A 16,263-nucleotide genomic window follows, 5' to 3' on the forward strand; every position below is an offset into this window, starting at 1 on the left:
GAGGCCACCATGTAGACAATGTATAGAAGGTTTGTCATCGTGCACAAAGCAGTTGTCCATAAATACTACTTTCAGCAGTCGTGCGCACAGACAACCCAAACTCTCAAACACATTCACACTACTATTGCACACATTCAAGAATGGACAATGAGGTACAAAGGAGCTCTGCTTTACTTCCACAAGAGGATGAAGCCAAAGGTTGAGCTGGACAAAGCATGAATTCAGATGTTGATCTAGAACTATGAGCTGCTCCCTCCGCGCATCACTAGTAGTGAGGCTTCCTATGCACGGTACTTCAGGAGTCTGGATGTCATAGTGCAAACGCACAAGATCCCTTCCATCGGAACCCCCACCTAGGCCATGAGGAAGAACCAAGTCATGTTGGATTTCGACAATTACATAGAGTAGTTGATGTGGAAAGCCACCAGTGATGACTTGCAACTCAATGCAGAGAACATGCATAAGTATATCGGTGGTCCAACCACACTAAGGAAAATGTTGCGGATGGTTCAAGATGAGCTGGACAGAGGCTTCAAAACCATATACCCAGAAGCCATGGAGGCAAGAGTCAGATTCGAAAAAGATGTCACCAAATAGTACAGGGACACAATAGCGCAGTACCAAGTTTGGTATTATTTGTCACCGAAGACCATCCCGAGGAGGTTACCGAGTTGGTCTTTCCCCAAGACCCTGAGTGTTGTTGTTTGTCTTGTTAGGCTGACTCAAGCCTATTTTTGTCCCACATGGGTATATGTGGAAATTGTATTACTGTAAACATATTGTAAGTGAAATTCCAAGTGTCATTAATGGAATGCGAATGGTCAGTATGTAATGTGAAGAGTCATGAGGGTAGTCCAAGAGTCAAAGGGGAATGTCAAGGATCACCCTGTCCTTTGCTATATATAGAACCTCATAACTCATAGTAGAGGATTTTGGGAGCCAAGCTTTTGGTTAGGCATTGCTTAGAGAAGGCTTGAAGAGTATTGTGACGAGCCTTGGTTTCTCCACATCGTAGAGCAAGTACATCTCTTTGGAGGAGCAGGTGGTGTTGACTTTATTGTTCCACTATTCGGGCTAGTGTTTATCAACGGTGTATGTATGGATGGAACTTTCACTTAATATATATAAAAGAGCCAACACATTTTCATGCATATGTTGTTATTATAGTTGGACTATTTTGGTTGCTCTAGCAATGTATGTTATTTAACTTACGAATTTGTGTATGAACTATTTTGTATGCAATTGTATGAATCTTGTTGCAAGCATGTTGTTGGTTTAATTGTCACTTTGGATTGTGGACTATTTGCTTTCCATATTGTGATGTCATTTCGCCCGGGTGTTCCTTTCAGGTTGCGTACTATTACAGACTTCTAAGGGACACACTTCATTTTCCCCTTCATGTGTTAGAACTCCCATGCATCTCACTTGACTCACTACAAGGTCAAACACTTGCTTCCAAAAAAAGATATCACAGTTGCCTTTGTGTGTTATCACTGTCAAGGAATTGCTTTACTACCCATTACTGGGACTCGTGCACCAAACAGTCTAAGGTCTAGTTGGGACTTCTTATTGGGGAGATCCCCTCACACGTTGGCAGGTCCAACACCGTCAACATTTCTAGTGCTAGAACGACGGCCAGATGAGAAGTTGAGTCCTCAAAGTCTATTTTGAATCTCTGCACATCTTTCATGACTTACATTACAATTAAACCTCCAACATGTCTATATCATGGACGTGATTTTGAAGTATCTGAGGATCTCTTTGATGACTTGTCAGTAACACATATGATGGTGAAGGAAGATCAACTTTGCTTAGTCATTGAGTTTCCTTCATGGGTTTCTGTGAAAGGAATGAAGTCCTCGAGGACGACATTGCTTGCTCGTTGTTCGCATTCACGCTCAAAGGGCACTCACTATAATGGTGTGTCACATTGCCCGCAACCTCCATTCACTCTTATCATCAGATGGTCAGTGAGTTGGTCTGTGATTTCTATTATTATGATCATAAAGCACTCAGTAAAAAAAATCTGGAATTATGGAAAGCACCTGATAAATCACTTTTGAAATTTTGGGAGCGCTTCCAAAATCTCGCTTTTCAAATCCCAGAAGATGAAATTGATTGGAAATTTCTCAATGAAAGATTTCAGTATCTTCTTCACATATTTGAAAATCCTCATGTGTTAGAATCATTCGAACCCCTCCCAGCATACCTCGGTGTTAGAGCTGCCAAACCCAAGATGGACAAGGTTGTTGTCACAAGTGACCCTCCATCTGCTTCTCATCAAACAACTCTAGCTTCGTAGTGTGAGGTGGGAGAATTTACGAACCCATCTATTGAATTGTCACATCCTCCCACCCCACCTGCTCTAGATATCTGCACAAATTTGGCTTGCAATCCTGTTGGTTGTCACATGAACTTGTTCTCTCAACCTTCATCCTCTCGTTCTGTTGATCCTCCGGATTGTACTATGTTGTGTTCTCTCGTTTCGGACTCCACATTTGTTGTTCACAAGGATCAAGTTGTTGACAGAGTTGGTGTTGAGAAGCCAACCTGCGCTGTCATTTATGATGAGTATGTGTGGGAATCTAAAGAAGAACCTACAGTGAAGGATGACCTCCTTCCATCCACACCTCATCCGTTGTTTCCTGACATCTTTTGTGATTCTTCCATTTCTGATTTGTCTTGTGAAAATCCATCCCCAAATGTTTTTACTTCCGATCATTCAAAGAACACACCGATGTCAATTTTTCATTGCATTGTGGAGAGGACACATATTTCTTTCTGAATCTACCCAATCTGTCATCTTTTCTTTCTAAAAACTCAGAGGGTGAACATTTTTGTTTCTCATCAACCCCTCTGTATGATTCGTCAGATCATGAGGATGCCGATGAACATCTCGAATTTTCTGATCATGGCTGTCGTGATATCTTTACTCCATTTGATCATGACGTTGATTCATCTGTTATTGATCTTTCTAAACCACTAGTCTTTGATGATCTACCTGATGATGAAGTGGAAACCCCTAAAGATGTTGAGGCACTTTAGCCCAAGCTAATGGTTATGTCAGGTCCTCGATGTCTTGAGGTTAGTTTCACTTCCGATCAAAAATCTATTGAAACACCCCATGCTCCTCATCACTCTCTTGTTTGCGTTGAAGATCAATCTCATCCATGGATTTCACATCCTCCACCTGAATCACATGATCCTATTGCTCATGCATTGAAGGAATCATACACAACGAGCACTCTTGCTAAGGGAAAGTTATCTTCCTTTTTCATGTTTGCTTGTTTGTCATGGTCAAAAGAGCGTACATGCTCATCGTCTGCACAAAGTGCGTTGCAACATCATGGTAGGTCCGTAGAATGTTTGTCTTACGCGTTTACTCTTTTCTTTTCTATGGACACTTTTAAACTTCGAGCATGTTGGTTTTCATTGTCTTATCTTTCTTGTGTGTTGGTTTACTTGTATATCTTTCTTGTCAACCATGCCTTCACCAACATGGGCCAACCAATGCGTCGGTGGCTGCATTGGAAATATCACTTCACGTGAGTAGGCCCATGCACTGTTTAGTTTAGGAGTAGGAGTAGTGTTTGCTTTTATTTCTTGTTTGCTTTGCTTTCATGTTTTTCTTTGCTTACTTGTTTTTCTTTCGTTTACTTCTGTCCTTTGCTTGTTTGTTTTGTTTTCTTTTTATGCACCCATAGGTTTAGCTTCACATGAAACCGTGTTTGGCTCTTGAGACAAGCAGGGTGAAGTACAAGAGGACTTGTACAACTATCAACAATTGGTTATATGTTGTCCTCTCTCTTTATGAAGAGCTTGTTGTCTTTATTCGATGATACCTTAATGGAAAATACATTCTGTTCAGAGTGAGTCAAGTAGAGTAAGATGAGGGGGGAAACCTTAACAATTATGTCAAAGGTATATATAACATACTTCTCTAAAGGAACAACCCCTTATGATCCCAATAAGTCAGGATCCTCTTCCGCCTCATGAAAATAAATAAGTTTCTATACACAGTTCTCTAAAAATGAAAAAAATTGAAAAATGAAAAATAAAATAAAGGCAAAAGAAGAGAAAGGCTTCCTGCACAGAGAGGTGAAGCAAGTAACTCCGTCAGGGTACAAGGCTCACTGGAAGCAGAGCGATGCTTGTGTTCCTGCGTCGGGGTACAAGGCTCGCTAGAAGCGGAGTGATGCTTGTGTTCATGTGTGACTCCACGGGGGTATTGTCCATGCCCACTGGCAGCAGAGCAACACCAGAGACGAAACTAAAACACTGACAATTATATTACTTGTGCATCAATATACCCATCTTCCCCAATCGAAACAACTCAGTTGACTTGGCTTGGTATGTGTGCTAGCCGATCAGGAGAATGTCAGGGACTATATCTTTAACTCAATCTAGTGAGGAATCCATGACGATAGAAGAATCTAACAATACTTCCAAACGAGTTAGACTCGATTTACATGAAACAAGGTCCATACATAGAGTTGGAGTTCGACCATTGTTTCGCCAATGTTGTAGCGGCTACAACCACCCTAAAAAAAATTCCTTCGCTTTGTTTTTGAGCCTCCCTCCTCAAAATCTTAGCAACTTGTCTTGCATTGCTCATGTACTTGTGTTCATTCAAATTTATCTTTCACTTGCCAGCTTGTGTTAGCTTACTTGCTTTGCTGACTAACCACAAGTTGACCCCGTGAGTTGGTTTACATTCGATTCTTACGTTGTCTTGGAAATTGTGTAGTCCTAGAGGGTAGCCTGTCTTGCTCTCAGGAATTGCACAGAGTAACCTGGCAGCTTGCCTTGCTCTCTAGAATTGCGTAGAGTAGCCTGACAATCAGCGTTTCTCTCTAGAATCGTGCAAATCATCTTGGCAGTGAGCTTCGGCTCAAAAAATGTGCAAATCCAACTGACAACTTTTCTTCAGCTGGGAAATTGCGCAGAGCATGAGAGGCAGTGAGAACCACTCAACCTAGGAATTGCATAGAAGCATTCCGTTAGCTGTTTTTTGATGAATGTGCTGAAAAGTTGCCTGGTTCCCGACAGAAATGCGCAATTTCTCCATGCATGCAAGGAAACCTTTCCCTAAAAAGAAAAAAAAAGCAAAAAAAAAATAATCCCTAAAAATAGGGACTATTTTTAGCACTAGGAGTTACACTCAAGTCATTTTTAGAAACTTCCCGCCACTTGTCACTTTTTCCTAGATTTTTGGCATGCACATCATAAACCTTGAATCTACCAAATCTATTTAATGGACGCCCTAGAGCTCATTCTACACATTCGATCTTGGAGCTCTAGCACTACCGAGGCATCTAGGAACCTTCGACACAGTGGACACAACTTTTCTGGGTAAGTTTTGCTTTTCAAGTCTTTTGCTCTATTTTATGTCACTTTTGTTTCCTTGGCTCGTGTGAGTGTTGTTTTGCATGTTTTACTGAAAGACCGTTAGTGTTTTAGTTTGTTTTAACTTTTAGAAGTGTTGTTTGAAGTTTTGTATTGTCTTTCTTAAGTGCACATGCATAACATTGTTTTTGCACTAACGGTCGTCATTGCGATGACCCTCCCCACTAGCTTTGTTGTTCGTCCATTTGATTGATTCCTGCATTGGTTTTGATTGCATGCATTATCATTCACACCTATGTGCACCATCCTTCGCTCATGCATTCAGGTCTACTTGTTTTCAAGTTGCCCTTGAGCAGATTTGGGATGCCTTGGCTCAGATCTTGCTTTTACCGGCATGCACTGCGCGTTCGTGGATCTCAAGGCTCTTCCTTGGCTCCAAGAATTGTGCAAAATTTGGTTGTCACTGGCCTCTAGTTGTGCTATGCACAATTTTGGGAGACAGTGCCCAGTCTTGCCCACTAGGGGATTGCGCAATGGGTAGTCCCAACCAACAATCAAGCTAGACTGAACTACGCATTGCACAGTTCTAGTGCACAACCAACCTCATTGGATTGTGCTCTACCAATTCCAGTCAGCAGAACATCTCACTAGCAGTTGAGACTGCGCAATGCACCGATCCAGCTGATAGTCCCCCAGCCCCTGAGAGTCACTATTGTGCAATCTTTCCCAACAGTCACCCAGTTTGTTGCATGATCGATCCTTGAAGTGATTTGTGTTTTTAAACTAACATTTTCTTGTTGTGAGTGTCCGCTCTATCTCTAGGTACATCAATTGTTGAGCAGTCTCTCAATAGTACATGCATCATGGTTTCCAAGAGAGTTGGATCAAAGGACACTGTAGAGAGCAGCACTGGAGACGTGGTTGAATAGGTGCCAATGAACTTGCCCATCTATGCAGACACGTAGTTGTTCATAGAGGACATGAAGATCACATGGCAAGAAATAAATGACATATTTGCAGGCAATTTCAAGGAAGATTTGGAAGATCGACAAGTCTATGTCAACATTCACAAGTCAGGCTTGTACAGGGTTGCATGCAGGTACCTCGCCTTCCCGTGTGTGAATATAATTCACTGGGTTGTCTCACATATCGATCCCGAGACGATGACATTGAGAAATACTAGTGGGACACAACTTGCCACCTTTGGGACTGAAAACTATCATCAAATGTATCACTTTCAACAGCCGGTGAACTACATGGATGCATTGTTCTTCGCTCTAAACAACAATGTAAACACTAGAGATATCATGAAGCATTGGGTAAAATAGCCATCGAAGTTTAGGATGAAACCCAACCAATTCTACAAGACGAAGTCACTTAGGAAGGCTTACCAACTCCTAGTCATCTTGGCATGTCGCTTGTATGGTCAAGAGAGCAAGGATACCTTCCTGAAAAGTTGGGTTGTTATGTTAGATCAGTTGGAAAATGAAGGAAGGCCTTTCAACTAGTCGAACGTGTTGGCTCTTCAACTAAAAGTGCATGTGTCTAATGCCTGAAATCCACCTAAGGATGGACAACCAATATTATTTATGTCTGTGTACCTACTTGACGCAATCTATGCCCAACAACAATTCCCTGGCATGGGTTGGACATGGACACCATCAGAGGATGCTATGAACTTTTATTGCAAGTTGCTCTTTGAGTGTAACTACCGAGGAGTCATGGCGAGGTTGTCTGACCACTTCATCGCCCCTCTTTACAGGAAGATATTTGAACAAGATCCACCTTGCATGTCCTAAGAAGCAATGCAAGAATTGTTTAACATTGCAAATTGGTATGCCTCACCTGGTGGCACCTTCATCAGGATGTTTGGCGTGGAGAAGCCTCTGCATGAGCTATCGAGGTTTTCCACGGACAAGCTAGTCATGCAAGAGGTTTCATACCACATCTCCATAGGGTTATCAGCAGGACTGCACAGGAGGAAGAAGGCACCATGGCGTACTCTTCCTTTACGGATTGGGTTGTACGGTATTCATACCTTAAAAGATGTAGATGCCAAGGCCGAGGGCTTGAAGAAGATTGGTTTCGGAACCAAGAAATTCAATCTGTATGATCCCCACTGCATATGCAAGAACCACTATGCAAAGGTGTACTACCCATGGATCCATGGGGCATGTCATTGGCTAGAGGAAGATCCTTGGAGGTATTGCTATAACTCCTCTAGGCTCAATGAACTGGTCAACATAGTTGTATAATGGAAAGCAACACTACAGGCAGCAACACCACAGGAAGCAACAACAACAACAACATAAGAAAACCCACGCAAGACAAAGGCAAGAGGAAGATTGCTAAGAGCACAGAGGATGAACAAAGTTACAAGTTCAAAGCAGATGTTGTTGAGAAAGTAACTTTGGAGAGAGGCGAAGAGGCGACAACGCGAAAAGAGAGTGGAGCGGAAGAAGAGAGAGAAGCAAAGGTTGGAAGATACAAAGAGGAAATTGCAGGAGACAGAGAAAAAGTTGAAATCAGAACGAGAGTTCAGGAGGAGAGAAAGGGAAGAAAGGCAAAAACATGAACAAGAAGAAGGACAAGGAACACTGACAGAGAAAACTACGTAGATACAAGTTGAAGGAGTAGAGAAACCAACAGGTGAAGAAGAGGGTGAGCAGTTGCAGGTTCGGGAACATGCTCAGCAGGTTGAGCAGTTGGTTAAAGCAACAAACATGGAGACGGAACAAGAGATACAAGACCAAGACATCGATCTCATGCCGAGGGCATCCGAGGTCGCACCATAGTCTCTGCCACCTCTAGAATCACAACCAGTCCTGAGCAACGAAGAAGGAGTTGTTCTCTTTAATGATGATATGGAGACAGATGTGTACAATTTGGCATTTGAAGAGTCACAACAGAGGATTGTATAGGCATGAAGAAAGAATCTCCCGGATGATCATACATCACTTGCGCAAACAGAAGAAAGGGTGATTGTACCAGATGTTAGAAGACATCTAGTTGCCATGTCTGAGGCTTCTAAGGCTTATGCAGAAGCCACGAGTTTGACAGTCAATTTATTGATAGCATAGAATGATCAAATGGGGAGGGAATTACAAGAGGCCAAGCAACGAGCAGAACAGTCCATAAGATCTGCCATGACATAGATGAAGAAAGCAATAGTGGCAGAGATATCAACTTTGGAGGTCACCATGCGGACAATGTACAACAGATTTGTCACTTTGCACAAAGTAGTTGTCCATGTATACAGATTTCAGCAGTAGTGCACACAGACAGCCCAAACTCTCAAAGACATTCACACTTCTATTGTGCACATGCAAGAATGGACAATGAGGTACAAGGGATCCCCGCTTTACTTACACAAAAGGATGAAGCCATAGGCTGAGCTAGACAAAGCATGTATTGAGATGTTGATCCAGAACTATGAGAAGCCCCCTCCGCTCATCACTAGCATTGAGGCTTCCTATGCACGATTATTCAGGAGTCTGGATGTCATAGTGCGAACGCACAAGATCCTTTCCATCGGAACCCTCACCGAGGCCATGAGGAAGAACCAAGTCATGTTGGACGTTGACAAGTACATAGAGCAGTTGATGCACGAAGCCACCAGTGATGACTTGCAGCTCAACGTAGAGAACATGCAGAAGTATATCGGTGGTACAGCCACACTAAGGACAATGTTGCACATGCTTCAATATGAGTTTGACAGAGTCTTCATAACCATATACCCGGAAGCCATGGAGGTAAGAGTCTACTTTGAAAAATATGTCACCAAACAGTACGAGGACATAATAGAGCAGTACCAAGCTTGGTAGTAGTTCATCATCGAAGACCATTGCAAGGAGGTTACGGAGTTGGTCTTTGCCTAAGACCCCGAGTGATGTTGTTTGTCTTGTCAGGCTAACTCAAGACTATTTTTGTCCCATATGGGTATATGTGGAAATTGTATTATTGTAAACATATTGTAAGTGAAATTCCAAGTGTCATTAGTGGAATGTGAACAGTCACTATGTAATGTGAAGAGTCATGAGGGTAGTCCAAGAGTCAAAGTGGAATGTCAAGGGTCACCCCACCCTTTTCTACATCTAGAGGCTTTTGAGAGCCAAGCTTTTGGCTAGGCATTGCTTAGAGAAGGCTTAGAGAGTATTGTGACGAGACTTGGCATCTCCACAGCATATAGCGAGTACATATCTTTGGAGGAGTAGGTGGTGTTGACTGTAAAGTTCCACTATTGGGGCTAGTGGCTGCCAATGGTGTATGGATGGATGGAACTTTCACTAAATATATATAATAGAGCCAACACATTTTCATGCATATGTTCTTATTGTAGTTGGACTATGCTGGTTGCTCTGGCAATGTATGTTATTTAACTTACGCATTTGTGTATGAACTATTTTGTATGCAATTGTATGAATCTTGATGCAAACGTGTTGTTGGTTTAACCCGTCACTTTGGATTGTGGACTGTTCTTCTTTCTAGCTTGTGATGTCATTCAGCTCATGTGTTACTTTCAGGTTGCGTACTATTACAGGCTTCTAAGGGACACACTTCCTTTTCCATCCATGTGGTAGAACCCCCATGCACCTCACTTGACTCGCTGGAAGGTCACACACTTGTTTTTGACAAATATATCACACTGACCTCTATGTTCTATCGCAGTCAGGACATTGCTTTACTACCCACTGTTGGGACTCCTACTCCAAACGGTCTGAGGTATAGTTGGGACTTCTTACCAGGGAGATCCCCTGACATGTTGGTGGGTCCAGCACCGTCACCATAATGACCTGGAAAGGAGTGGAAGAAGGAAGACAATGTTCTGTCAGTCTACTCCAATCAAAAGAAATAGCCTCATTACTTGGATGAGGTTCAAAAGCAACAGATGAAATGCCTCCATGTGTAGAAGAATCTGAGGTACCATGAAGAACCTTAGCGATATGACATTCACTCTCTAAAGGGAGAGTGGGATCGACTGAAGATGGAATCGATTCAACCACTTGATCAAAAAATAATCCATCAATCTGAGTGATACATGTTTCACCCTCCAATGGAAGAGTGGGATTGATTATACTTGGATTTAGATCAATCACTTCGTCAACTGATGGTAGATGGGGAGAAAGTTTATGGTAATTAGTTGGAAGTTGTTGTTGTGAAACAATAAGTTTTTCCAACAATTTTGAGGCTTCATCCATGTGAGGGAAAAGGTGACTATGATGAGTCCCTTTGCATAACCTACAAGGAAACCTGACCTTAATCTTTTTCCCTAGAATCTGAGAATCACTGGTGGATAAGAATTATTTGACCATACTTCCAAGACCTTAGGAATACCAGGACAATTGATAAGGAAGTGGTCACCCTTACAAAGCTTACAAGGGTATTTTGGCTTACGATGCATTATGGAAGTTTCCTCAACATTACCAATACTTACAACCATGGTTGGTTGGTTGAATTCTTTCTTATCTTGCTTCTTCTTCTTCTTAGTCATTTGGTTACTAGCATCAAGGCTTTTACCAAGTGAAGAAGAAGAAAGGGAGGAGGACATGTTGGGTGAAGAAGGTAAAGGGTCAACAGTAGGTTGGTGATGTTGAGATGATGAACTCGATTGAGGTGAAAAACTAGGTTGAGTTGGTACAATTTAAGTATTTGGAATTAAAGAAGTTGAGAACAAACATACAAGTAAACCAACCGTGAATCCGGGAAGTGACAATGTGGCTATATAAGGAGGACCAATATTTCCAAAATTGGGAAAAGGACTAGGATTCTCGTTAATGGGGATTCCTTGGCCGATAACTTCCGGATTGGTAGCCATTAGATTTAATACAAATAAGTTTTTATTGTTAAAATTACATAATATTCACAATCCACACCTAAGATCTTGTAAAAAAAGTAAAAACGAACATATAACACACCCTAGTAAATCTAAAGAGTCAAACCATGCAAATTGACTTTTCACAAAAAAATCAGTAGTTGGTAATGAAATCGAACGTCGCAGAGATCAAAGTGAAATTTGAATAATGATAGAGAGGTTGTAACGAGTTACATTGACAACATGCTTAATGAAACAATATGGTGAAAGTAACTTCACTTATGCCATCTCGAGTGAAGATTACCCTCCAAAATGTCCAAGTGAGTTTATTCAACGTTTGTTCCAGGTACAATAGGACCTTCCTCTACCGTCACCTCGGGTAATATCCATAAGATTATGGTCTCTAAGGTTACCAACTACAACAATTTAACCTTGGGGAACAATCGCAGATCAGACGTACATGTAAGGGCAGAGTAGCAAAGTTCAATCCCCTTGAAAACTCCTCAACATGGTTAATTGGAGGTTTACTTTCAAGTGACCCCAAGTACCTTTCAACACCGTTGTAATATGTGTAAATCACTGTACCATAGCCAATGAAGTGGGTACGATCACTTCACGAGCTCTGATATGATCTCGTGCTTGACTCCTTTGTAAGGGGGTCTTCCTGAAGAAAAAATGTAATAACTGCATTTATCTCCCTATCGCAAGATTCTAATGTTTGTCTGCAACTTTGGAAAGTTTACTCACTTCCCTATTCCAAAGCCCTACAACCTAATCTATTGTAGGTGGAAAGAGCCCTAAAAATAATAAAAATTCTAGATGAATTTTATTAACGCTGTGTTATTAAGTTGTTATTTATTCAAAGGGTAAATGAACGTGAAATCGATGGTATTATGACTTGACTCAAAACTCTAATGCATCAAATATGAAATGTGTAATCTCTTCATTTCGATTACTTCTAGCTAGAGTAAGTAAAGAGGTTCTTCTTTAAAACATTAACTCCGGAATGTACCACTTCTAATTTTTCAATGCAATTCAAAGCTCTAAGTTTCCAACCATGCAATGTAATCTATGAACAATATGCTTGAAAACTATGCAAATGTAATCTATGCACAATTTTCGTGAACACTATGCAAATGCAATCAATGCACAATTTTTGTTCATGAAATGAGAATTCTAAACATGCAAATGAAATCTATGCAAGATAATTCTTTAAAATAAACACAAGATGATTCCAAATCAGCGAAAGAACAACAAGACTATTTCCTTTCACTAATACAACTAAAGAACCAATCAAGTGTAAGTAAAGGAAATCGGGTGAAAATTCCAAAGATAAAAATAATGACACTCAAAGGCAATTAACACCCAGACACAATTCAGCACACCCCCCCCCCCGGGGCGATTGAGGGGCATTTTTTTTTTCAAAATATGAAGGAAAAAACAAGCAAAAATTGTTAAGAAAGTGAGACAAACCTTTGAGCAATGAGCAAAGGAAATCAAATTAAAAACACCCAATGAAATCCTTAAAATGAAAATGCTTGAATGAATATTATGAAATTAACGCTTAAAGTGCAATTCTGATTAAACTTTAGTAATGGAAATAAAATTACTTATGTTTTCAATATAGCACAAGAAACACGTCGCATCAAAATACTAATCCTTGAGAAACCCTACCTTTCAATCCTTGAAAACGAAAAAATCTCAAGACAACTCCTTCACAACACCTGATCAAACACACACAGACTGACTAGAGGCATATACAAGTGTAATGAAACCTTAAAAAACAAAAATTCAGACTTTAATGAGAGTAAAAGCCATTTTTTCAAAAAAATTCAGAGTATGCGCAGGTAAACAGTATAATATAGTGTGTATGCACATTGTTGCTAAAGGTAACTTGTGCTCTGTTTCTAAACAGAAACCGCGCAGGTTGAGAAACTTAAAGAAAAAATAAAAAAATATCCAAACAAATCAAAAAATCTGAAAGATCATTAACTTGTCAAGACTTGGATAAAGCTATAAAAAATGTTATAGAATAAAAAAAAAGGAGATGGAAGAGAACAGGAAGTTCCCTAGTATGATTGCCAATTTGTTATGAGGACTAATCGCAAGTGTAGACATAAGCAATCTTCGTAGGTTTCTTACAAAACCTGGTAACAAGCAAACAATCAAGCTAATTCCTTGTCTGAATCTATCTTTTCTTGAATCATGAGCTAACAAGGTGAGAAAAAGAAATTCATACCGTATTACAACATGCTTGATGAAGATCCCCCTTTGTGCTTCATTGCAACTCCTCCATGCTTGAATCTAGAGTTGCATGCATGGAAACAAAAAAGGATCAAAGACATATGCAACATAAATGATTCAATAATTCAAATTAGTGATCAAGGAGACTAGTAACAACATCATTCCATTGGACAAATAGAAATAACATAAACCATCCGTGAAATTCATCAATTAATCCATTGAACAATGTAGTGAGAAGAAACACTTGTTTGTATTAATTTCAGAAACATAAAAGAGTTATAAAACATGTGCTTTGATGTTGTGAAGCCCCTTCCATTGATCTCAATCCTCTCAAAAAATGATAAGCTCTCCAACCTAATTTCTCTAACATAAATTTACTCTGAATAGCCTCCATTCAACTCCCCCACCTATGGCTTGATTAATAGGCCAAAAGGAAGTAGTTTGAGATCCTTAGTCCAAGGATGAGATCCACTAAAAGAGGGATGGTGGCTCCTTGAAGAATGGGGATTAGCTCCATAAAAAATGAGGTTAGGCTCAAATAAACATGAGTTTGAGGCTCTCTGTTGGGAATGATTCGCCCAACAAAGCTTTTAGATCTCACATTTTATTTTTAATTTTTATTGAGTCATGTGCGCACGTTTTAGTGGTAGACAGAGCGCACATCTACGTAGGGATCAATGTCAATAGCTACGTATGCATAGAAACTAACTAGGAAAATGCGCAAGAGACTAAAAGTGGGTTTATGGACCATGTTTCCTAGAATTTACACTTTATTTAAGGTATATAAGTTGTTGACTTGCAAGGGAGTGATTCATGACACTTGGATGGATGGGGAGAGATCCAATTTGATGATCATTTGCCTAATGTGACAAAATGACATGTAACACTTTGCATAAACCAAGATAGGGGAGCAACATCTTCCACTTTATGGGTAACAGATAGGGGTAATACCCTATTGTCTAGAGATCCCTTAACTCCAGGAAACCTCCATCTCAATTCCACACCCTGTGAGCTCAAATAGGGGGGAAGAGTCGACTCTGTGTCCTTGATTAGCCCAGACCCTTACTTCGTAGGGTCACATCCATTAATCCATGTTGCTCTCTGTAGATTAGAAACATATCAACATGCTCACATCCAGTACCAACTTAACCAACTCGCTGAAGAGTTACCTCAAACATACCAAGAGCACCATTCCTCTATTTTCTTGTTCATGTAGGACATCAAAATCAAATATTATGTTAGAAAAATACATGACATAAAAGGATACCTTATTCATCCTCCCTCTCATGGAGGTACCAAACACAAGCCTAAGCTTGTCTCGTACAACAACACTGTCTCAATATATGAAGATATCTCAGTCTTAGCTATATACAAGATTCTTTGCCAATCAGATCCCACTCTTTATTATCGCAATGTATCACTGTCACATCCAAATCCTATTCAAAACAACTTTCCAAAGAGTTTCTTCAACCAAAATTCTGCACAACTAGCCATGCTAGTAATAATGTACTCAACCTCAGTCGTTCTTAAAGCTACAAACTTTTATTTCCATCTCATCAAAATGTCATGGTAGATTGCAAGCTAAAACGGTACCCAAATGTGCTATTTTTGTCATCATTTGTGCATCCATGTTGTTGTACATCTCCTATAGTATATCTCAAACCAAGATTGATCGTCCCATGCAAATATCTTGAAGGGTGCTTGGCGGAAACCCAATGTGTATGACGCGGTTCAATCATGAATTGACTTAAGTTGTTCTCTACAAAACATATATTTAGGTGGATGTTACAAGGAACATCAATGCTTTAATCAACTGTCGGTTTGTAAGTTAGGTCTAGTAATATCTTTGCATAACTTCTTGAAATTAAATTCAATTGGATTGTCCAAGGATTTGCATTCCCACTTTCTAAAATTTCTTTAATAACTTCACGATATGTTTCCCTTTTCCAAACTTCATCATGCCAAGTTCTTCATTTCAAACTTCAAAGGCCATCTCCCTCTTCCTTTGATCATTAGAGGCTCGTTACCTGTCAAGAATAAATCGTCAACATATAAAACCAAAATCAAAGGCATACCTTGGACCACTTTGAAGTAGAGGTTTGGATCAACACATCTTCCAGGCTTTACTAGGTAACTGTCAATGCAGACATACCAGGCTCGGGGAGCTTGCTTCATACAATGCTTTCTGCAAACATAATACTTGACCAAACCAATATGCTCAACCTTAAACAAATCAATATTGTGCAATCAAATCAACCAAGTCTACTTGTCAAACCAGAACAAATATCAAAGCTATGAAAGTTCCTACCAGTATCACTGTTAAACCTTTAATCCAAGTTCCCAAGTAGAGCTCACATCTAAGTACCAGGTTACAACCTTATCTATTTGACCTATCAACAATTGTTATTTATAATATCAAGCCAGACTTCATCAAGTCATCCTTATGATCATGATTTATATCCCGAGATGCAAATGCATATGTCATATAAGTTCCATCCATCCATAGTGAGATCACTACATACTGAATCAGAACTATGTACTCTTCAACCAATGTGCCAATACAAAATCAATTATGTCTACAGAGCACTGCTATTTCACGTCGAGGCAAATTACCATTATCAAGAACCAAATATGATCAAAACCCTAATTCATTATCACTATGACTTCAATCAATCAATAAGACAAAACATATTTATGAATTGTCAAGCATCATGCCAAAATTCCAATACTGCTTATCTATATTAAACCAATAAGTGAAATCTCGTCAAACCCTTGCAACTATTATCAAATATTGACATATACTAACTTCAATGGTCGAATCAAAATAACATACTAAAATGCAAATTCCAGTTCCTTGCAAA

Source organism: Pinus tabuliformis, chromosome 6, assembly GCF_031772625.1.
Source record: "Pinus tabuliformis cultivar Carrire ecotype Pingquan chromosome 6, CPIR1, whole genome shotgun sequence".
NCBI classification, from domain to species: domain Eukaryota; kingdom Viridiplantae; phylum Streptophyta; class Pinopsida; order Pinales; family Pinaceae; genus Pinus; species Pinus tabuliformis.